Source organism: Nicotiana tabacum, chromosome 3, assembly GCF_000715075.1.
Source record: "Nicotiana tabacum cultivar K326 chromosome 3, ASM71507v2, whole genome shotgun sequence".
NCBI lineage: Eukaryota > Viridiplantae > Streptophyta > Magnoliopsida > Solanales > Solanaceae > Nicotiana > Nicotiana tabacum.
This window is the reverse complement of record NC_134082.1, coordinates 201,447,151-201,471,220: the sequence shown is the minus strand read 5'-3', so window position 1 is coordinate 201,471,220 and position 24,070 is coordinate 201,447,151.

The following is a 24,070-nucleotide window of genomic DNA, read 5'->3' as shown; positions in this document are numbered from 1 at the left end:
CCGTGAGAAGAACTACCCCGTTCATGATCTGAAGTTGGCTGCCATAGTTCACACATTGAAGATTTGGAGGCATTACCTATATGGCGTATTTTGTGAGGTGTTCATTGATCATCGCAGTCTTCAGCACTTGTTCAAACAAAAAGATCTTAATTTGAGGCAGCAGATATGGTTGGAGTTGCTTAAGGATTATGATATCAATATATTGTACCATTAGGGAAAGGCCAATGTGGTGGCCAATGCTTTGACTCGAAAGGTAGTGAGTATGGGGAGTTTGGAATATATTCCAGTTGGGGAGAGACCTCTTGCAGTTGATGTTCAGGTCTTGGCCAATCGATTCGTGAGGTTAGATATTTTGGAACCCAATCGGGTATTGGCTTGTGTGGTTTCTCGGTCTTCCTTATATGATCGCATTAGAGAGCGCCACTATGATGATTCACATTTGCTTGTCCTTAAGGATAGAGTTCAGCATGATGATGCCAGAGATGTGACCATTGGTGATGATGGGGTGTTGAGTATGTAGGGACAGATTTGTGCGCCCAATGTGGATGGGCTTTGGGAGTTGATTCTGGAGGAGGCCCATAGCTCGCAGTATTACATTCATCCAGGTGCCGCGAAGATGTATTAGGATTTAAGGCAGCACTATTGTGGAGAAGAATGAAGAAATATATTGTGGGATTTGTAGCTCGGTGTCTCAATTGTCAGCACGTGAAATATGAGCATCAGAGACCGGGTGGCTTGCTTCAACAGATGGATATTCCTAAGTGGAAGTGGGAGACAATCACTATGGACTTTGTTGTTGGACTTCCACGGACTTTGAGGAAGTTCGATACTATTTGGGTAATTGTGGATCGGTTGACCAAGTCCGCGCACTTCATTCCTGTGTGTATTACCTATTCTTCAGAGTGGTTGGCAGAGATCTATATCCGGGAGACTGTTCGGTTGCATGGTATCCCAGTTTCCATCATCTCAGATAGGGGCACTCAGCTTACATCGCAGTTTTTGAGGTATGTGCAGCGAGAGTTGGGTACTCAGGTTGAGTTGAGCATAACCTTTCACCCTTAGATGGATGGGCAGTCCGAGCGCACTATTCAGATATTGGAGGATATGTTGCGTGCATGTGTCATTGATTTCGGAGGGTCATGGGATCAGTTTCTACCGCTTGCAAAGTTTGCTTATAACAACAGCTACCAGTTGAGTATTTAGATGGCTGCATGATGTGTTAAACAAGTGATTTCAGACTACTTCAGTGTAGTTCTCAGCACGTTCGAGGACGAACGTATGTTTAAGTGGGGGAGATTGTAACGACCCGACCGGTCGTTTTGAGCTCCGGCGCGTCATTCAGCAGTTTGAGGCCATGAGCGGCTTCATCTCAGGTATATTGACTTGTGTGTATGGTCAGAATTAAAATTCAGGAAGTTTGGAGTCAAATCTAAATGGAAATTCTCATTTTGAAAGCTTAAAATTGAAGAAATGAACTAGGATTGGAATTTTGAGTAAACGACCTCGGAATTGGGATCTGAAGGTTCCATCAGGTTCGTATGATGATTTCGGACTTGGGCGTATGCCCGGATCGGGTTTTGGATAACCCGGGAGCGTTTTGGCGCCTATTGTGGAAGATAGCATTTTAGAAGAAATTGCATCGGTTTGGTTTAAAATGCATTTCAGTGTTATTGATGTCCGTTTGAGATTCCGAGATTAGGAGTAGCTCCGTATGGTGATTCTGGATTTGGGAGCGCGATCGAAAGTGAATTCAGAGGTCCGTAGGTCATTTTGGAGTCGTTCGGCTAAAGATGGAAAATTGAAGGTTTTTGAGAAAATTTGGTCGGAAGTGGAAAATTTTGATATCGGATTCGAAATGCGAATTTTATGGTTTGGACAGCTTCGTTAGGTTATTTGGGACTTAGGAGTGTGTCCGGAATATCTTTGTGTTGAAATATATGAATTATGGGAAAAATTTGAAAAATTTTGATATTTAATATTGTTAAAGTTGACTTTGGTCAACATTTTTGGCAAACGGACCCGGACCCGTGATTTTTTGGTCTCGAAAGGTCCATAGAAAAATATGGGAGTTGAACGTGTTTCCGGAATCGAATTCCGAGGTCCCAGGCCTGAGAAATGAATTTTTTCGTGAAGTTGTTTTCTGAAAATGTTTAAGGAAAATGAAAATGAAATTTGATGAGAAAGTAATGGTATCGGGCTCGTATTTTGGTTCCGATGCCCGGTACAGGTCATATATGTTGGTTAAGCGCTTCCTGTAAAGTTTGGTTACAAACGGACATTGTTTGACGGGTTTCGGCCTTAAATTGGAAAATTTGAAAGTTTATGAAATTTGAAAGAATTCTTGGATTTAAGGCTCAAATCATTGATTTTGATGTTATTTTGGCGATTTGATCGCTCGAGCAAGTTCGTGTGATGTTTTAGAGTCAGTGTTCATATTTGGTTTGGAGCCCCGAGGGCTCGGGAGTGTTTCGGAGGTGTCTCGGAGTGATTTCGGACTTGGGAAAAATTGCAGAAAATTCTGCTGTGCCCAGAAAATTTTAGGTGCGAGTAGTCTAGTTTGGAAGCTCATATCTTGTAATCTATAAGAAATCAGAAAAAGTGCAAAACATGAAAGTTGTAGCCCATACATTCTAGTTTTCGGAAAGTTAAACCATTCGTGATTTGGATATCATCTCAGAAAGTTGCGATGGATCGAAAAGGGCTGCTTGAGCAATTTCGGCAGAATTTACAATGCACTTTAGAAGCTCATATCTCGGGATATATAAAGAGTTATATGGTGCACAACCTATCAAATTAAAGCTCTTTGAGTCTAGTTTCTAAATCTTCAAACAGTTTATCATTTGGATATTTATACAAGACGTTATGGGTGTTTAAACAGAAGGTGTCCGACAAGGAACAATTTTAATAGGATGTACAACTTGTATAGAACAAGTGCAAGGTACAACTCGACGAAGCACAGGCAGATTCTTTTATACACGGATTTAGCTCACTTTTCTTCATTTCTTCAAAGTATGGACGATTTTTGGGGAGCTTCAAGAGGGGATTTTCATCATCAATGTGAAGGTAAGTTATCCCCACCTATTTTGAGTTAAGTACATCAATTATGTATGAATTTGAGCATGAAAATTGTAGAAAAATTGAGGATTTAGGCTTAGGGATTTGAAAATAAGATTTGGTGATTTGAGGGGTCAAATGAACTCCGTATGTACGGACTCGTGGCGAGACGAGGAATCTGGTGATGTGACTTTCGTAATTTTTCGAGAAGTGGGCCCGGGGCTCGGGTTTTGCAAATTTCGTGATTTTCGATATTTTTCGAGTCTTTTCGATTGAGTTATATTCCCTTAGCCTATTGTAATATATTCCTTGTGGTTTTGGTAAGATTCGACGCGCGAGGAGGTCGATTCAAAAGGAAAGGGCATCGCGAAGTAGACTTTTGGCCATCTTGAGGTGAGTAATAGATGTAAGTGCTGTTCTGAGGGTTTGAAACCCCGGACTTTCACATTGTAAAGCTATATTGAGGCGTGACACGCACTCCATGGCGAGTGCGGGGTCGGATACTATTGGGGATTGTGACTTGGTCCATCCCGTGTGATGTTTATACTATACTGGTGATTGATACACATACTTCATTGATATTACTGGGATTGATGCCATGTTTGGGGTCTTGTGCCGATTTGTAAAATCCTTCGAGGATTGATATTACTGCTTAGCATGATTTGCATATCATTTAATTTCAGTCCATGGTTTTAAATGTTGTTTTGCAAACTCAGCCATAATTTTAAGTGTTGAAAACTTAAATGATATTTTTAAATGTATTCCGGGCTGGGAACTTCTGTTTTGTAAATGCCCAAGGGGCTTATTATAATATTTTCTGGACTGATTATAAAGTGACTTGAAACAGTGGTAACAATGACACTGTGTGATATACTTGAAACAGTGGTAACAATGACACTGTGTGATATACTTGAAACAATGGTAACAATGACACTGTGTGATATACTTGAAACAATGGTAACAATGACATTGTGTGATATTCTTGAAATAGTGGTAACAATGATACTGGATGATATACTTGAACAGTGGTAACAATGGCACTGTATGATATAAATTGGTCAGGTAACAATGGCTGACCGGTCAGGTAACAATGACTGACCAAGATATTGCGCTTGGGATTTAGAAGCCCCTCCGGAGTTTGTACACACCCCCAGTGAGCGCCGTCGACGATAAATAAATATGGATGGCTCGGGCTACACGCCGCAGTGGGTACTGGAATGTACCATCATATGCATTGTATTGCATTCATGTATTTGTATTTATACTGATGTTAGCTGCTCAGTTCCATATGTTGTTGTATATTCGGATTCTAGCTTACTTTGTGTATTTACTGGATTTTCTTATCTTCGGGCTGTAGTTACTTTTATTACTCACTGGGTCAGAGTACTCACTTTATTCCCTGCACCTTGTGTGCAGATCCAGCCTCTGGGAGTATCGAGGTAGTTGTACGGCGTTCGCAGCCATTGATCTTCTCCCTCCTATCCTATCTCTTTATTTCCACATTATCGGACTTTGGATACTGTGTATTAGGATGATATTCTGTATTCTAGAGGCTCAGATTCGTGACACCGGGTCATAGTGAGATTATATTGTGTATTTTGTTAAAATCTTCAGTACTTTAATCTTGCTTAATTGATATTTCTTTCTGCTATTTTTGATAAATTGGGTTAAGTGTTGAATAATGGTCGGACTTGCCTAGTAGTGTGTTGGGCGCCATCACGACCGGGATTTGGGTCGCGACAGCTTTAAAAAAGGTGAAGGTGATTCAGGAGAGCTTCGTACAGTGCAGTCGAGGCAAAAGAGTTATGCGGACAAGAAGGTTCGAGATGTGTCCTACATGGTTGGTGAGAAGGTCCTATTGAAGGTTTCGCCCATGAAGGGTGTTATGAGATTTGGGAAGAAAGGGAAATTGAGTTTGCAGTTTATTGGGCCTTTTGAGGTGCTTCAGAGGATTGGGGAAGTGGCTTATGAGCTTACTTTGCCACCCAGCTTATCGAGTGTGCATCCGGTATTTCATGTTTATATGCTCCGAAAGTATGTTGTTGATCCGTCTTATGTTTTGGACTTCAGCACGGTTCGGTTGGATGATGATTTGACTTATGATATGGAGCTAGTAGCTATTTTGGGTCGTCAGGTTCAAAAGTTGAGCTCAAAGGATATAGCTTCAATGAAAGTGCAGTGGAGAGGTCGGCCCATGGAGGAGGCTACCTGGGAGATTGAGCAGGAGATACAGAGCAGATATCCTCACCTGTTTGAGGCTTCAGGTACGTTTCTTGATTTGTTCGCGGACAAAGGTTTGTTTAAGTTGGGGAGGAGGTGACGACCCGACCAGTCGTCTCATGAGTTACCGCTCCGTTTTCCCTATTTATGCATCGTTATGCTTTATTTAACCGTGTTATATGGTATCAGGTTGGTCGGATCGAGTTCGGAAAGGATTTGGTAAGGATTGAGACACTTAGTCTCTCTAGAGTGAATTTAAGTTGGAAAAGTCAACCGGATATTGACTAATGTGTTAGAGGGCTCAGATACGAGTTCCGATGGTTCCTCTAGCTTCGGGAGGTGATTTTTGGCTTAGGAGCGCGATCAGAATGAATTTTGGAGGTCCGTAGTAGATTTAGGCTTGAATTGGCGAAGTTGAGATTTTGGCGATTTCCGGTTGGTAGGCGAGATTTTGATATAGGGGTCGGAATGGAATTTGGAGAGTTGCAGTAGTTCTATTGTATCATTTGGGATATGTGTGCAAAATTTCAAGTCATTCGGACGTGGTTTGGTTGGGTTTTTGATCGAAAGCGTAATTTGGAAGATTTTAGAAAGTTTGGCTTGGATCCGATGTGTTTTGGGTGATTTGATGTTGTTTGAGATGTTTTGATGATTGGAACAAGTTTGAATAAGGTATTGGGATATGTTTGTGCTTTTGGTTGAGCTCCCGGGGGCCTCGGGGTGATTTCGGATGGTTAACGGAGAAGTTGGATTTTTGTTGCAGCTGCTGAATTTGTTGCTTTTGATATTTTTGCACCTGCGAATTGGGGACCGCAGGTGCGGCGCCGCACGTGCGGAAAGGGAGCCGCAGAAGCAGATTTGGGAGGAAATGTCAGGAACCACAGATGCAGTAGTTTGACCGCACCTGCGGAGTCGCAAGTGCGGAGTGTTGACCGCAGATGCGAATTTGGGCCATTAAGTGATTTCCGCAGAAGCGGCTATTTTGCCACAGACGCGGAACAACTGGGCAGAACATATAAGTTATCTCATTTCGCGAATTTGAGTTATTTCACCATTTTTGACTTCGGCTTGGGAGCTTTTTGGGCGATTTGAGAGAGGGATTTCAAGAGAACTTCACTGAGGTAAGGAATTTGGACCTAAAACCCGTTCCTATGCTATTATTTCATTGATTAGAGCTAGAAATTATTGAAATCAAAGGTTAAAATTGGGGAAACTAGCGCTTGGAAACTTAGGCCTTTAATTGTGGATTTGAAGGACCATTTGGGGTCGGATTTGAGAATTTTTGATATGTATGAACTCGTGGGGAGATAAGGAACCTATTGATGTGAAAATTATTGAATTTCGAGATGTGGGCCAGGGGGTCGAGTAATTTCGGGATTTGTGCCTTTATTGATTGTTTTTGCTTGGGCTTCGTTCCCTTAGCATATTTTGACGTCCTCGTTTTGATTTTGGATAGATTCGACAGTGTGGAGGCTGATTCGAGGGGCAAAGGCGTCACGAGCTAGAGATTTAGCCGGTTCCATGTGAGTAATAATTGTAATGATGTTCTGAGGGTTTGAAACCCTGGATTTGCACATCGTAGTGCTATATTGAGGCGAGACACACGTTTGATGACGAGCGTGGGGTTGTGCACTATTGGGGATTTTGACTTGGTCCATCCCGATTGAGGATTTTACCGCGTATTTGACTAAAAATTATTTTCTATCATCATTAATTGGGTTGAATGCCATATTTGGGCATAGTGCCAACTATTTGAACCCTTCGGGGCTTTTTACTGATATTTCCTCACTGTTTTGACTTTTTACTAAACTCAGTCATGTTATATTTCACTGATTTTCGTACTCAGCCATGTTTACTCTGTTTTAACTCTTATATGATCTTTTAAATGATATTTTGGGCTGAAAAACATGTTTTACTACTACCCGAGTGACTTGTGAGGATTTTTGACTGAGTAAGGCCGATGGCCTATATTGTGAGGAAACATTTGATACTGATTATGAGGCCGAGGGCCTGAGATATGTACGCCACGAGGTGACTTGATTGATATAAGGCCGAAGGCTTAGTGATGATGCCACGAGGTGGCTTGATATTGCGCTTGGGCCATAAGGGGCCCTTCCAGGAGTGTGCACACCCCCAGTGAGCGCGGGTACCTATTGTGATGTGAGATTGAGCCCGAGGGGCTGGTATTATTCTATGTGATTGGCCGAGGGGCTGGTATTGTTCTATGTGATTGCCTGAGGGGCTGGTACTGTTCTGAGATATTGCCCGAGGGGCGGATTTGTTGATACTTTGCCCGAGAGGCGAGCCTTTGTGTGTTTACTTTTCATAATTGACTGTCAATTTTCTGCTTAATTATTGGAAAGGGCTTTTCATGAAACTACATTTGAGTTAAAGGATTCTACCTATCTTTCACTGATTCACTGTTTTTAAAATGGTTTTACTGCTTCATTATAGAATGTTTTGTGCCTTATGTGATTTCTAACTTTCACTCGTTATTTACATATGTTACTCATTGAGTTGGAGTACTCACTTTACTCCCTGCACCCTGTGTGCAGATTCAGGCGTAGCTAGTTTCGCTCCTGAGTGCTGATCCCTCCAGCTTCAGGCGGACATTCGGAGTCCACGAGGTAACTGTTGGCGTTCGCAGCCCTGTGTCTCTACTACTTTATCATTTCTATCTCTTCTCAGACATTTGTACTAGCTTTTAGACTTAGCAGACTTGTATTATGGCTTATAGATGCTCATGACTAGTGACACCCCGGTTAGGGTTGTGTTGGATTTTACTTCCGCACTTTATTGATATTATCCACTAGTTAGTGTTATTAAATCATGTTTTAGATTGTCTTTATGTTGTTTTAACTGTTTAAAGAGTGAATTGGGTTTAATTGGCTGGCCTTGTCTTCACGATAGGCGCCATCACGATCGAGTTCGGGTTTAGGGTCGTGACACCACAAAGAGGGTTCAAGTACCCCAGGCTGAACATGAAGAAGGGGTGGAGCATAATGATCCAGTACCTCAGGAACTAGTACCGCCCCCAACAGCAGCTCCGGCTCAGACAACTATATCTCTCGAGGTGGGTCAGATGTTTAATGCTATCAACAGTGCTATGGAGATATTTAAAACCTTTATGGCCAACCAGAATGAGAGATGAGATGAGATTCCACCTCAATCAAATAGACAAAACAATTCTGAGTCCTCAAGAATGAATGAATATTTGAAGTTGAGTCCTCTAGTGTTCCATGGTTCTATAGTTGATGAAGATCCGATATTGTGGCTGGAGGGTGTCAAGAAAGCTCTCCGAGTGATGAAAGCATTTGATAATGAAGCTGTGGAGCTGGCTGCTTACCAGCTTAGAGATGTGGTCGGCGCTTGGTTTGAGATGTGGGAAAAGGAAAGAGATGAAGATGATGGTCTGCCTACTTGGGAAGAATTTGAAGATGCCTTCATGGCTAACTTTATCCCAGAAGAGGATAGGGAAGCTAAGGCTACATAGTTCGAATAGCTCAAACAAAGGAATAAAGGTGTGCAAGAGTACTACATAGAATTCATAAGGTTAGCTAAGCATGCTCCTCACATGGTTAAGACAGAAAAAACAAAGATTAGCAGGTTTGTTGGCAGTTTAGCTTACCACATTAAGGATACGACATCAGCTGCAACAGTAGGGATGACAACCTTCTCCTCTGTTGTGGGATTTGCCAAGCACTTAGAAAAAGATAGACAACAAAGGAGAGAATAAAAAGAGCATAATAAGAAAGCCCGGACATCGGGCATGTTTAATGGTACATCCAGCGGAGGTGGAAAGGATTCCTCTAATAAGGAGTCATTAGCACCAGCTCAGTCTAGTCATCAATCAGGTGGTGGGTCTTCCTTCATACGTACTCAGAGTTATGGAAATCAGTCTCGCCAGAATTAGAATTTTAGGACATCATCCTCATATAACCAGAGTCAGGCTGAGCAACATTCACACCAACAAGGTCTTTGTGGAACATGTAAGCGGTAAAATTCAGGTCACTGCAAGCTCGGGTTTCATGGTTGCTATCATTGTGGAGACATTGGTCATATAAAGGCCAACTGCCCAAAGTTGCGACGTAATTTCAGTGGTGGATCAACTCGTCCTTCTAGTTCCTCAGCTATTGCAGTTGCACCATCCCAGGCTCGTGGTTCTCATAATCATGTCGGGCATGGGGCAGCCAAAGGTGAAGATCGAGTTACTCAAGGAGGGGACAACCCCGTTTGTTTGCTACACTTGATCGTCAGAGTGCAGAGGCATCTGCAGAAGTTATTACAGGTATACTTTAGTCTGCTCACATAATGCTTATGCCATAATGGATCCAGGTTCAACGTTTTTATATGTGACTCCATACTTTGCAATTAACCTCGGACTAGAACCTGAACAACTTAGTGAGCCATTCCTAGTATCTACTCCAGTTGGCGAGTTAATGAAAGTCACAAGAGTCTATAGAGATTATATAGTTTCAGTCCAAGATCGCAACACCAAAGTTGATCTCATAGGTGGATTTTGATGTGATCATGGGAATGGATTTGTTATCTTACTGCTATGCCATGTTAGATTGTCATGCCAAGATAGTCAGGTTCCAATTTCCAAATGAAGAAGTCTTAGAGTGGAAGGGTAGTTCATCATCGCTTGTAGGTAAGTTTATTTCTTACGTTAAGACACAACGAATGATCGGTAAGGGGTGTCTCGCCTATTTGACTCACATCATTAATCTAGAATCAGAACTACCAACTCTTCAGTCTGTGCCAGTTGTTAGAGAATTTCTAGAAGTTTTCCTAGATAACCTTCCCAGACTTCCTCCTAAAAGAATCATAGACTTTGGCATTGATCTCATGCCAGACACTCAGCCCATATCTATACCTCCTTATAGGATGGCTTTAGTAGAACTTAATGAGTTGAGAGAATAGTTGAAAGACCTCCTTGACAAGGGCTTCATCAGGCCGAGTGTTTCACCGTGGGGTACCCGGTCCTGTTTGTCAAGAAGAAAGATGGGTCTCTCAGAATGTGCATCGACTATCGGCAGTTGAATAAAGTTACCATTAAGAACAAGTACCCACTGCCAAGAATTGATGATTTATTTGATCAACTTCTGGGCGCAAAGTACTTTTCAAAGAAAGACTTGAGGACAGTTACTGTCACACCTCCTTTTTGCGCGCCCGGCCCCGAAGGGTTAAATGCGCGGGTGGAGTTTTTCCAATTTAAGTGACAATATTCGAAATGGGATTATTTATTTAATTCAGAGTCGCCACTTGGGAAAGGTTTGGCTTTTGGTGTCCCAAGTCACCGGTTTATCTTGAACCCCAAATCGAGGAATTTTAGACTTTTCCAAATGAAGTCTGCGAACCAGAAATTCTAAGTAAGGAATTCTGTTGACCCGAGGGAAGGTGTTAGGCACCCTCGAATCCCGTGGTTCTAGCACGGTCGCTTAAATTGTTATAATGGCTAAATATCTGATTCAAGTACATATGACTATATGTGCTTTTATTAAGTTTAAAACCGCTTTTATCATTATCATTTATTTTTATAGAATTGCAACATCGTGAAAATGCATCTCGAACCACGTCACAATCAATGCACCCGTAGTTGTTAACACATTTCGACTTCGTTGAGATTTGAATTTGGGTCACATAAATGTGCACCCGAATTTAAGAATATAATTTACTTAAACCGTGCCTGAAGAGTCTAGCGCGTTATTATTTAGTGGAGGACCGTGAGATTCGCTAAACGGCCTAGCCTGAATTCTAAAATATTTATTATGGTTATTTATCGAGGGCCCCGCAATTTGCATTTTTTATTTGGCGAGGCTCGTCTCTTTATTTTAGAAAGGTATCCTACAGTGACGACATTTCTACTATGTGTGTCTCTAAAAGAAAGATGATACCGAACTTACTTATTTGAACAAATACAGACTGAATCTTTATTATGTTTGCCGAACCTAAGTTTGTTTGATTACCTGATTGAATATTTATGAGGTGAGAGTCACCTCATGCTTTGTCTTCATCGAGTGAACGCGCTTATTAATTTGCTAAATGAGATTGCAAGCAAACTAACAACATATACTGAGTTATATTTAACGACCTCCAAGTTCTGTTTTTTAACTCTAACCTATTTGAAATTGATAAATGAAATTGGCTGTTTTATTAGGAAAATTACGACTAATTGACCTCAAAACGACTACTAGTTTCCCTCAACAATCATCACATGATTTCGAAACAAGGAATCTATACCGAGACCCGACATCGAACTTATATTGGAGCACATAATCTGACAGGAAAGCTGGCCTTCATAGCCAAACTCTTAATGTGGCTGCATGAGAGTTTGTTTGGGATACATTTATCCCGGACCTAGTACCACAGATTTGTCAATTCAGTGGTCTAGGCAAAATACATACAAGTGCTTACCATGACTCTATGTTATAGAGTCATAACTAAACCAAACAAGTGTTATACTGAACTGAATGTATACTAAATCAAACATGCTGTCTATGTCATACTGTCATTACTGTTGAGCCATGCTATCTAACAGTTCATCTTAAACAGAATGTATGCTAGTTTATACAGAATATTTGCAGTTTGCAGTAAATATACAGGCCCAACTAACATTCGAACTATCTTTTTACACCAATGCTATAACATAAACTGATGTTCATTTCTTTATTTCTGCTTCAACTTCAAACTTTCAACAATACATGGTTCAAAGGTTGTGTACCTGGGAATATTTGCAATTGAAGAAGAGGGCAATCAGTAGAGTAACAATGAACAAATGCAGCAGCAGTAACAGCACTAACAGTAGCAGCAGGGCAGTATAGCAACAGCAACAAGAAACAGAAGAGTAGCAACCACAACTCACAAAACAATTGGAGTGAGATCAACCCCAACTAAACCAAACTTTCAAGTAGAACAAACAACAAACAAGCAGACTCAGTTGTGAGAAATCAGTGTTGCACAGAACAGGTCCGGATTTAGTGAAGTCAGAAACAAAAGGAAAGGAAGCAACTTCTGGTTTTGTCTGTCTGAGTTATCAGACAAAAATTCTTTTCCAGTTTTCTGTTTCCAAAAAATTTGAACTCTCAGATGTTCCCTCTTAGTATCTCTCCCTATCTCTGTGTGCTCTGTCTGTGTGTCTCTATCAGTGTGTATTCCAGCTCTCTCTTTCAAAGAATTCCTCACAGTCTATCTATTTTTCTTTTTCCCCTCTAATCCTCTCTATATCCTCTGATTCTATCTCCCCTATATCTCTCAATGTTCCCCTCTTATAAGCCTTCATATTACCCCCTTTACAGCCTGATAGATTATCACCAATACCCCTCCCATGTGCCTCCCATTTTCCATCCCAACTTTAGCTAATTAGGTATTAAAACCCCATCCTTCCCTGGCAGATTTAACTTTTCCATTTTATTAACTAAAAGCAAGTATGGGCAGTAGAATATGTCTGACAGCATATGCTGTCAAACCATTTTAAAATTAAAAGCCCTTTTATGCAGGAAAACAGGCTGTGCACAAAACACATGAGGTGCACCAATACACATGCTGCGCACAAGTGCACATGCCCTCTGATTCAGAATTTAAGCACTACTGATCCAATTCAACAGCTATAAGTAAACAAAACTGGTTCTTAATTGATTCAACAAATGTTCAACAGAAGCAAATCGATTTACTTTGCTCAGACAGTTGAAACTAATTGACGACACATGTCGACTCGACTATATTAGCATTAACATACACAATCGTAGCCAAAAATAAGACATTCAAAAGTATAGGACACATGACTCGACTTATACTGATTAAAAAGAATTATACTTCGAGGAATCAGTTAGTTAGTACAAATTTGGAATACAACCAATACACAGGCCTTATCAGAATAGGAGGGGGGATTCAGACAAACACAGAGGTTCAAGTAAAGTGGACAAACAAAAGTCGATAAAATTTAAAACAAATATGAACAGACTCTTAAAACAAATCACACGGACTGAAACAAATAAAGGAAAGAAAGCAGACTCACCTTAAACTTGAAAAGTTAAAAGTTTGAACCCGGATTTGGACAGACCTCTCTTAAGGCTGAATGGACTTTAATTGAAGTGTTTCTCAGATGAGAAACACTTCGATTAAGGTCCATTAGACCTTAATCTCTTAGGTTCGGGCGGACATGGGCCAGTGATGAAGAGCTACAAAGTTCCAAAACTCAGATCCGGGATTCATGTTTCCCTGGTTAGATTCGGACCAAACCAAGTATGGTTTGGTCACGAGGGGGGTCTGGGAAGTGTCTGGTGTGAAGATGGGGTTAAACTATGTAGATCGAGTTTTGACTCGAATCTTCAAATGAAGATTCGAGAAGGTGGGGAGGGATTCGAACTACTGGTTAACAGATTCATGTTCAGGAAGGCAAGGGGATTCTAGGGTGTTAAGGGGAAGGTCACCGGCGTTCATGCCGCCGGTTTTCATGGTGGGGGATACAGGGGCGGCTCTAGGGTTTGAAGGGGATGAGGTTGAAGACGAAGGCTGGGGTTCGGATAGGGGGGGCAGGGTAGGATTATGGGCTTATATAGTTAGTGGGTGGACGGATCTCGACCGTTAGATCAATTTAGATCTACGGTCTGGATCTGATGGTTAAGTGGAACGGTGTCGTTTCAAGTGTTGAGGGTTTGGGTTCGGTCCGGGTGTAAACGGGTCGGGTTCCTCAGTGGGTTGTGGGGAAGTGATCTTGGCCGTTGATCAATCTGAGATCAACGGCCCAGATCACACTGGACCAAAACGTCGTCGTTTGGACGTCCTGGGTATCAGGTGGTGTTGGACCTGGGCAGGCTTGGGTTTTGGGCTGTTTGTTTGGGCCAATTTTGTTAAAATTGGCCCAAGTCCGGAAGAAGAAATGGACCTTTTCTTTTCTTTTTTTTTATTATTTTTTTATTTCTTTTCCTTATTTATTTTAAAAACAAAACTAAATAAAAAATCAAAATTAAATACACACTCAATACAATTATTCGCACACACACTAAAATATTTCAAAACAAGTAAAATCAAACAAAACAAAATCACGGACAAAGATGCCTGTTTATGCCTTTCTATTTAAACCATGTTACGGTTCAGATTATGCATGACACGTACACATTTTTTTTAATTTTGTTTTAATAAAGTAAATAAATAAAAATAGGCCAAAGTCACAAATAAATCAACAAAGTGCCGCACAAAAAAATCCAAAAATTGTACAGCAGGACCAATTTTTTATTCTTTTGGAGCGACTGTCGCGCAAAAACAAAAATCACGTGCTCACAGCTGCCCCTCTTTGTTCGGAAACACGAAGAGTTTTCGTGCAAAGATAAAGTGAGCGTATATGAGCGATTTTTGCCTATGGGCCACTCCGTATGAAGCATGTTTTTGAAAGATCTGACCGAATCTTGCTTCAAAGATTTCCTACATATCCTGGGCTAAACAGGAATCAGGTCAATGTAGTTCGAGAAGTTTTGGTAGCTGGGACTACCATGGGACTGCAATGCTTGCTGTTACTGCTGCTGCTGTTGTCACTGCTACGTCACTGACCGCCTTATTACAACCAAACGAGAATTGGAAACTGAACTAACTACTTATATGCATGCCAACTGTTAGTTACAAGATTCCTATCTATGATTCTTTTACGACTTGATCTTGGGTCTTAGCTGATTCTGCTTGTAGACTCCGATCTGAATCTTGATGCTTGCGAGTTGCGGCGACTTGTTTAACCTCGGGGATACTGAGTGAGACGCGATTGGCAGGGTTCAGGCCCTTAATTAAACGTTGGAGTCAATCCTCCTTGCATTTACTCCGATATCTCGGGACATCTTCTCTTTTTTTTTCTTTTTTCTTCTTTGATTCCGAACTGGGATTCATCTCGTGGGTCATTTCAATCCATGTGGCTCGAGGTCAGATCCTGTGGGAGAAAACAAACGAACGAAATTTTCTGCCCCAGTTTCACTAGGAAAATTTCGTTAATTATTCAACAGGAAGTTCATAAAATTGATGAAAGAGGATATGCATGCTCAGTTCAGGGTTGGAGCCCTAATACCGACTAGATGGGGAAAGGTTCAATTTAGGGTTTAAAACCCTAATGCTGACTAAAAGGAAAATTCAGTTTAGGGTTTAAAACCCTAATGCTGATTGCATGGAAAAGCTCAGTTTAGAGTTTAAAACTCTAATGCTGGCTGAAAGGAAAAAGTTCAGTTTAGGGTTTAAAACCCTAATGCTGATTGCATGAAAAAGCTCAGTTTAGAGTTTAAAACTCTAATGCTGGCTGGAAGGAAAAAGTTCAGTTTAGGGTTTAAAACCCTAATGCTGACTAAAAGGAAAATTCAGTTTAGGGTTTAAAACCCTAATGCTGATTGCATGAAAAAGCTCAGTTTAGAGTTTAAAACTCTAATGCTGGCTGAAAGGAAAAAGTTCAGTTTAGGGTTTAAAACCCCAATGCTGACTAAAAGGAAAATTCAGTTTAGGGTTTAAAACCCTAATGCTGATTGCATGAAAAAGCTCAGTTTAGAGTTTAAAATTCTAATGTTGGCTGAAAGGAAAAAGTTCAGTTTAGGGTTTAAAACCCTAATGCTGACTAAAAGGAAAATTCAGTTTAGGGTTTAAAACCCTAATGCTGATTGGCTGGGGATAAAGCTCGAGAATACTACACGATCTATTTTTGAGTTTTCTTGTTTTAATAGAAGATAAAAGGGAGTTTCGTGGAAGCTTACCTTTCGAGTGAATTCATCATTGCCGAAGTACTTCCTGTACCCGTGTACCTTCTTCTTTGGGCGACACCTGCTTCTTGCACGGTTGTCTTGGATTAGACCTGTTTCAACCTTTCAAACAAAGAATCGTTTGTTAGTTCGGAAATGACGGTCGGTTTGGTGACCTTGATCGTTCCCAGTTGCTTTCTTGCGTCTTTATTTCTGTTGTGAATTCGAATGGCGAAACCCTTCTAGGCTGTTCAGGCTTGTATTTCTAGATTCCGCGATGATTTGCCTCGTAAGGCCCTTTTTCTTTTGTCCCGTTTTGATTGAAGGTTCTCAACGGGGATTTTATTGGAGGTGTTCTGTGGGGATTTGTACAAAAGGAAGCTCTGTGGGGGGAATATTTACAAAGGGACTCGCTGGGGACGTGCTGGGGATTTGTTTCAAAGCGGGCTTTCTAGGGTTCGTTGGAGTAAGCTTGTTGGGGAATGTTTACAAAAGGACTCGCTGGGGATGTGTTGGGGATTTTTTTTTTTTATTATTGGGGGAGACCCTGCGGGAGATTGTTCAAAAGGGGAGACTCTGTGGGGATTTGTACAGAGGGAGACTCTGTGGGGGTTTGTCCAAAGGCGGACTTGCTGGGGAAGATTTCAAGATTTCTCTTTTTCCTCTTTACTCTGAAACGCCATCAAACGTCATGATTCTTCATGCTTGGGCAATCATACCAACGAGATGAGGCGCTTTCCTTCATGAGACGGGATTCCGTGCAAACAAACCATGCCACATGTCCTTTCCGGTATGTCCTGAACTTGGGGTTAAAATGCAAAAAGGGATTCGAAAAGAAACAAAGAAAGGGGAAAACAAATCAGAAAAGGAATACCCTTTTCGGGACGAGAAAGACTTATCTGAGGAAGATAACGCTGGCTTTAAATGACATGACATGCTCTTTGGACTGGACGTCCGACCTTCCATGAACTTGCGTTTTCCTGAACCAGTACAGATCTGTGATTCCAAAACCGGTGGAACTTTTGCCGAGACCTTCTTGGGGTAGAGTTATTCTTTTTCGGCCAACAGCGCCCTTTGCGGGTTTTCGCTGGCTGACCTCTCTCATTTCTCTTCCTGTCATCGCTTGATAGCACTCTTTGCGAGTTTTTACGAATCAAGCTCTCTCTCATTTTGGTTTCTCTACTCCCGTCGCCTCGTGGTGCCCGAAGGTTTTCACCGCCGAGACTCTCTCATTTTATCTCTCTCAATTCAGAGTGTGATGGTCTTCATTTGTGACCCTTATTGATTCCCCACCATATTTGGTAATTGATTTGAAAGCTTGTGCTTGGTAAAGAGAGGTAGTGATACTAACTTCTCAACTGCTCGACGTGCCCCGGTTTTCAATTTCAGGGTGAATGGGATTTTATTGTTGGTGTGACTGAACCTCAGGGAGAGGCTGCCTACGTATCCTTTCGGAATCAAGTCAAACGTAGTTCAGGCCTCAATCAAATTTTGTTTTTGTTTTCTTTTTCTTTATTTTTTGTTGTTTTGTTTGTTTTTTTTCTTTTTGTTTTGTAAGTGGCTCAAAAGTTGGTGGAGAGGATTGGGTAGTGTTTGGGAAGTAGTGGGGAACAAACCTTCGCCATTTTCAAACGTGTCAGGACCACTGGAGTATGATTTAGACGTAGTACCTCTTGACTGCATCTGTATTTACTGCTGTGTCGGGGTCATTTCCTTCGATATCACCTAGATACAATGCTCCTCTTGGCAATATTTTCCTTACGATGTATGGGCCTTTCCAATTTGGAGCAAACTTCCCTTTTGCTTCCTCATGATGCGGCAGAATACGCCTCAGTACCAATTGTCCTACTTCGAAATTCCGGGGTCGGACTTTCTTGTTGTAAGCACGGGCCATCCTTCATTGGTATAACTGTCCGTGACAGACCGCGGCCATCCGCTTTTCATCAATCAACGTCAATTGCTCTAAACGGGTCTTGACCCACTCGCTGTCCTCGATTTCTGCTTCGATAATGATTCGAAGCGAAGGAATTTTTACTTCTGCCGGTATTACAGCCTCGGTCCCATAAACCAAAAGATAAGGAGTCGCTCCCACCGATGTGCGTACCGTAGTGCGGTACCCCAATAATGCAAAAGGTAACTGCTCATGCCACTGTCGGGAACTTTGGATCGTTTTCCTCAAAATCTTCTTGATGTTTTTGTTTGCCGCTTCCACGGCACCATTGGCTTTTGGCCGATAAGGAGTGGAATTCCTGTGTGTTATCTTGAATTGTTCACACACATCTCCCATCAAGTGACTGTTCAAGTTTGCTGCGTTATCTGTAATGATAGTCGCAGGAATACCGAAGCGACAGATAAGATTTGAGTGTACAAAATCCACCACAGCTTTCTTGGTGACCGACTTGAGAGTGACAGCTTCTACCCATTTTGTGAAGTAATCGATGGCTACCAGTATAAACCTGTGTCCATTCGAAGCCTTTGGTTCAATCGGTCCAATGACGTCCATGCCCCAAGCGACAAATGGCCAAGGGGCGGACATGGGATGCAGTTCCGTGGGAGGTGCATGAATCAAATCACCGTGCACCTGACACTGATGACACTTCCGGACAAAGCTAAAACAATCCTTTTCCATGGTCATCCAATAATAACCTGCTCGGAGGATTTTCTTAGCTAAGACATACCCGTTCATGTGAGGTCCGCACACACCTGCGTGTACTTCGTGCATGATCTTTCTCGATTCCTCGATATCGACACATCTTAGGAGATTGAGGTCCGGGGTCCTCTTATATAACAATTCGCCGCTCAGAAAGAAACCACTTGCATGTCGCCTAATGGTCCTTTTTTGATCTCCAGTAGCGTGCTCGGGGTATTCTTGTGTCTTCAGGAATTTCTTGATGTCATGGTACCAAGGCTGTGTATTTGATCCCGCCTCGATTACACTGCAGTAACCGTGTCTTTCCTTGATTTGGATTTCCAAAGGATCGACGTGGGCGTTGCCCGGGTAGGGTAACATTGAAGCCAAAGTAGCAAGTGCATCTGCCAGTTCATTGTGACACCTCGGAATATACCTGAACTCTATTGAGGTAAAGCGCTTGCTGAGGTCCTCCATATGTTGTCGGTATGGGATAAGTTTGACATCCCGAGTTTCCCATTCGCCTTGAGCTTGCCGGATGATCAGGTCAGAATCTCCCATAATCATTAAGTTTTCGACATCCTGATCAATTGCCATATGCATGCCCATAATGCAGGCTTCATACTCAGCTGTATTGTTTGTGCAAAAGAAACGCAGTCTAGCTGTGGCGGGATAATGCTGACCGGAAGGCGAGATCAAAATTGCCCCAATCCCTACACCCTTGGCGTTCACGGCTCCGTCAAAGAACATCTTCCAAACATGAGCTTCCTCCGAGATCACTTCTACGGTGTTTACCTCTTCATCTGGAAAGTAGGTATCCAATGGCTGGTATTCCTCATCAACCGGATTTTCGGCCAAATGATCTGCTAACGCCTGGGCTTTCATCGTCGTGCGGGTGACATAAACTATGTCGAATTCCGTAAGCAAGATTTGCCATTTAGCCAGTCTCCCAGTAGGCATTGGTTTCTGAAATATATACTTCAAAGGATCCAACCTGCTTATGAGGAATGTAGTGTGGGCTTGGAGATAATGTCTTAGCTTTTGAGCAACCCATGTGAGAGCGCAGCATGTCCTTTCCAGCAGAGTGTATTTGGCCTCGTAGCCGGTGAATTTCTTGCTCAAGTAGTAGATTGCTTGCTCCTTCTTTCCGGTTACGTCGTGTTGCCCGAGGACGCAGCCGAAAGAGTTCTCCAAGACTGTTAGATACAAGAAAAGTGGCCTTCCCGGTTCTGGAGGGACCAAGACCGGGGGATTCGAAAGGTATTCTTTGACTTTATCAAAGGCTTCTTGACACTCAGTTGTCTACTTAATCGCCGCATCTTTCCTTAACAGCTTGAATATGGGCTCACACGTGCTCGTCAGCTGGGCAATAAACCGACTGATGTAGTTTAACCTGCCCAAAAGACTCATCACGTCTTTCTTTGTTCTTGGGGGAGGCAGATCTCTGATGGATTTTATCTTAGTTGGATCTAGCTCGATACCTCTCCTGCTTACGATGAAACCCAAAAGTTTGCCCGACGGAACTCCGAAAGCACATTTGGCTGGGTTTAGCTTCAAGTCATACTTCCTTAGCCTCTCGAAGAATTTCCTCAAGTCTTGGATGTGATTATCGTGCGTCCTGGACTTGACTATCACGTCATCCACGTACACCTCTATTTCCTGATGCATCATGTCATGGAAAATGGCAGTCATGGCCCTCATGTAAGTAGCCCCAGCATTCTTCAAACCAAACGGCATGACCCGGTAGCAGTAGGTGCCCCAAGGCGTGGTGAAGGCAGTTTTCTCAGCGTCCCCTTCATCCATCAGTACCTGATGATACCCAGCGTAACAATCTACAAAAGACTGTATCTCGTGTTTGGCGCAATTATCAACGAGGATGTGGATGTTGGGCAGCGGAAAATTATCTTTAGGACTTGCTCTGTTCAGATCTCGGTAATCTACACATACCCGAGTTTTCCCGTCCTTTTTCGGTACTAGAACCACATTCGCCAACCATGTTGTATATTGGACTACTCGGATCACTCCCGTTTTCAGCTGCTTGGTGATCTCCTCTTTAATCTTGTCACTGACCTCCGTTTTGAACTTTCGTTGCTTCTGTTGAACTGGAGGACAATCAGGATGAATCGGCAATTTATGAACCACTAGATCAACACCTAGTCCCGGCATGTCATCATATGACCAAGCAAACACGTCTTTGAATTCAAAAAGAAGTTGAATTATCGCCTCTCGCGTTTTCTTGTCCGTGTGAATGCTTATCTTGGTCTCCCGGATTTCTTCCGGGGTTCCTAAATTTACCGGTTCAGTGTCATTCAGATTCGGCTTAGGTTTATTCTCGAAATATTCCAACTCTCGGTTTATCTCCCTAAAAGCCTCTTCCGCATCATATTCTGGTTCTGGGTTCATTAATTCGCAGTTAAATAACTCATTGTGATCCGGGCGTGAAGTCCGCAAGCATGTCATATTTAAAGCCGCATTATTAGGACTGAAAAGGAAAATAAAAGGAAAAATGATAAAAATCAGAACAAAAGAAAGAATAGGAAAGCAATGATGATTTTTTTTATATTTTCTTTGGAAAGTTGGAAGACAACAATGTTTACAACTAGGAATTCAAAGCAACAATTGAAAAGAAGAAAACGTTCAGGTTATGTCCTGGAGATAACTTGTGACACAGGAAAGGTGGCGGGACAGGTCTACCCGGACTTCCGTCTAGTCGGGAATGGCGTGGCCTCCCAGTTTTGAAGTTGGGCGCTCGGCCCCATGTACAGCATCTCAGCAGTGCTTGTGCCTTCACCTGGTTGAACCATGTGGACCTCGTAGAGCATCTCTCTCATTGCCCCACATATCTCCTCAATTTCCTCAGCTGTGAAGACCTCATCATCTTCTTCTTCAATGTACCTCGGACTGATGAAAGTTGCATATAAATCTGGCAGTGGTTGTGGTAACTTCCAACCCTCATTTTTCCTTTTCTTTGCCCACTCTTCGTCTGCTGGAGTAGGTTTGAAACCTAGTCCAAAAGGTTTCTTGATGATTGGCAAAGTAATGGGTTCTGTTATTCCCTGAAGGGTTCGTCCAAGTCCCTTCCCTGGCCTAAATCCGTGCCGGATCATTTCTTTGGCCACCATAAATGAGGCGTTAGACAAGAAAGGCTGGGGGCAGGGGATTCCTTCTTCGTGCTGCTCTGCCAGTACAACCTCGAAAGCTTGATAGACCGTATGTTCGCTTCCTTCTCTTGGTTCAAGGTACGGGATGGATGGGTCCCGATAAATGGCATGCTCATCTTCCCCATGGACCACGATCTCTCGGTCTTCGTACTCGAACTTCACCATCTGGTGAAGAGTGGAAGGCACGGCTCCTGCCGCATGGATCCAAGGTCTGCCAAGGAGGAAATTGTAGGATGTGTCCATGTCGATCACCTGGAAGGTTACTCGAAATTCGACTGGTCCTATGACTAACAACAGGTCTATTTCTCCCATGGTATCTCTCTTGATGCCGTCGAAAGCTCTTACGCAGACATTGTTGGGTCGGATTCTTCCGGTCTCAATTTCCATTCTTTGTAGCGTGGAGAGCGGGCAAATGTCAACGCCTGAGCCTCCATCCAACATTACCCGCTTGACATAATAGTCTTCGCATTTAACTGTTAGATACAAAGCCTTGTTGTGTGCTGCTCCTTCCGGGGGTAAATCATTCTTGCTGAAAGAGATTTGGTTGACGGCGAAGAATCTTTCTGTCATCCGCTCTAGTTGCTCTAACGAGGTTTCAACTGGTACATATGCTTCATTCAGGGTTTTCAACAGGATCTTTTGATGCTCGGTTGACCTCATCAATAATGACAGCATGGATACTTGCTCAGGGTACTTGCGCAGCTAATCTATCACTTCGTAATCCGGCATTTTCATTTGTTGGAAGAACAATTCCGCTTCCTCAACACTTACGGGCTTCTTTGGCGGGAAGCGCCTTTGTGTGGCGTTGTTCAGTTCTTGGGTATTTGAATACCTTCCAACGAAAGTATTTTCTGGGAGTTCTCCCATGACCTCTTTACCTTTGTACATCACCAACGTCTTTTGATAATTACACGGCATTGTGGACGGGTTGGTCATTGGCTTTTGTGGCACGCGTTCGATAACCACTGGCTCATTCAGCCGAGGTGGTTGAATCGTCCCCCGGACCACATGGGCCCCTTTTGGCACGTACATAGGTTTTGTCTTTTTGATCCCGGATTTTTGCGTCTTCTCAGCTTGACCTCGTAGTATGTAAAGAACTCCCCCTTTTGCTGGTACCACTTTCTTCTCTACCTTCTTCTCAAGCACTGTCTTTATAGCTGTGGCCTCTTCCCCCTTTTCTGGTTTCTGGTCCATTTCGGGCCTCTTCCCCGTGTCGACAATGGCAATTATGGCTTTCAAAGCAGGGTCGAACTCTTTGTCTTCACAAATCATGCCGATCAGCGGCCCATTATTGTGAGCGGGCAATGGATTGTTAGTCACATTTGGGATCTCTTCGTCCCTTAGCACTATTTTCCCCTGCTCTATCAAATTTTCGACCACTCTTTTCAATGACCAGCAATCGTTTGTATCATGTCCCTCGGCTCCCGAATGATAGGCGCATCTGACTCCGGCTTTGTAAGAAGGCGATGTTGGGTTTTGCCTTGTTTGGGGAATTGGTTGCAAGAAACCCAACTGGACTAGCTTAGGGAACAACGTAGAGTATTGTTCACCGATGGGCGTGAAAGTCCGCCGTCGGGGTGGCTCCTGGGGGCGGTAGTTATTCTGCGGGGGTTGTGGGTTATAGTGGTTGCGGTAAGGAGGCTGATTTCTGGGAGGTGGAGCTGGGCCTCGGTTGGTTTGTTGTGGTGGATGGTTATAAGGTTGGGCATTCATGATCATATAAGGTTGATGAGCATATGCCACATTTGAGTGGGGGTAGTAGTGTTGTGGGGCTCTTTCCGGAAAATGGGGCCTGGGGTGACGATACTCCCTTGTTTCAGAGGCTGCCATAGTCGCTTCTTCCTTCTTCTTCCCCCTTGTCGTTCCTCCAGACCCGCTTTGGACGGCCTGAGAGGTTGCCCTTATGGCTGCTTGACTCAAAATCCTTCCCGTTTTCAACCCATTTTCCACCATCTCTCCAATCTTGATCGCTTCCGCGAATGGCTTACCCATGACCGACATCATGTTTTGGAAATAGTCAGACTCTTGAGCCTGGAGAAAGGTAGTGACCATTTCCACTTCATCCATGGGAGGCTTCACTCTCGACGCCTGTTCACGCCACTTAATAGCATACTCTCTAAAGCTTTCTGAAGGCTTCTTCTTCAAATTCGACAGGGAGTTTCGGTCTGGCGCAATGTCGATGTTATACTGGAATTGTTTTACAAAATCTCTGGCGAGATCATCCCATATATGCCATCGGGACATTTCCTGATTCATATACCATTCTGAAGCTATCCCTACTAGACTTTCCCCAAAGTATG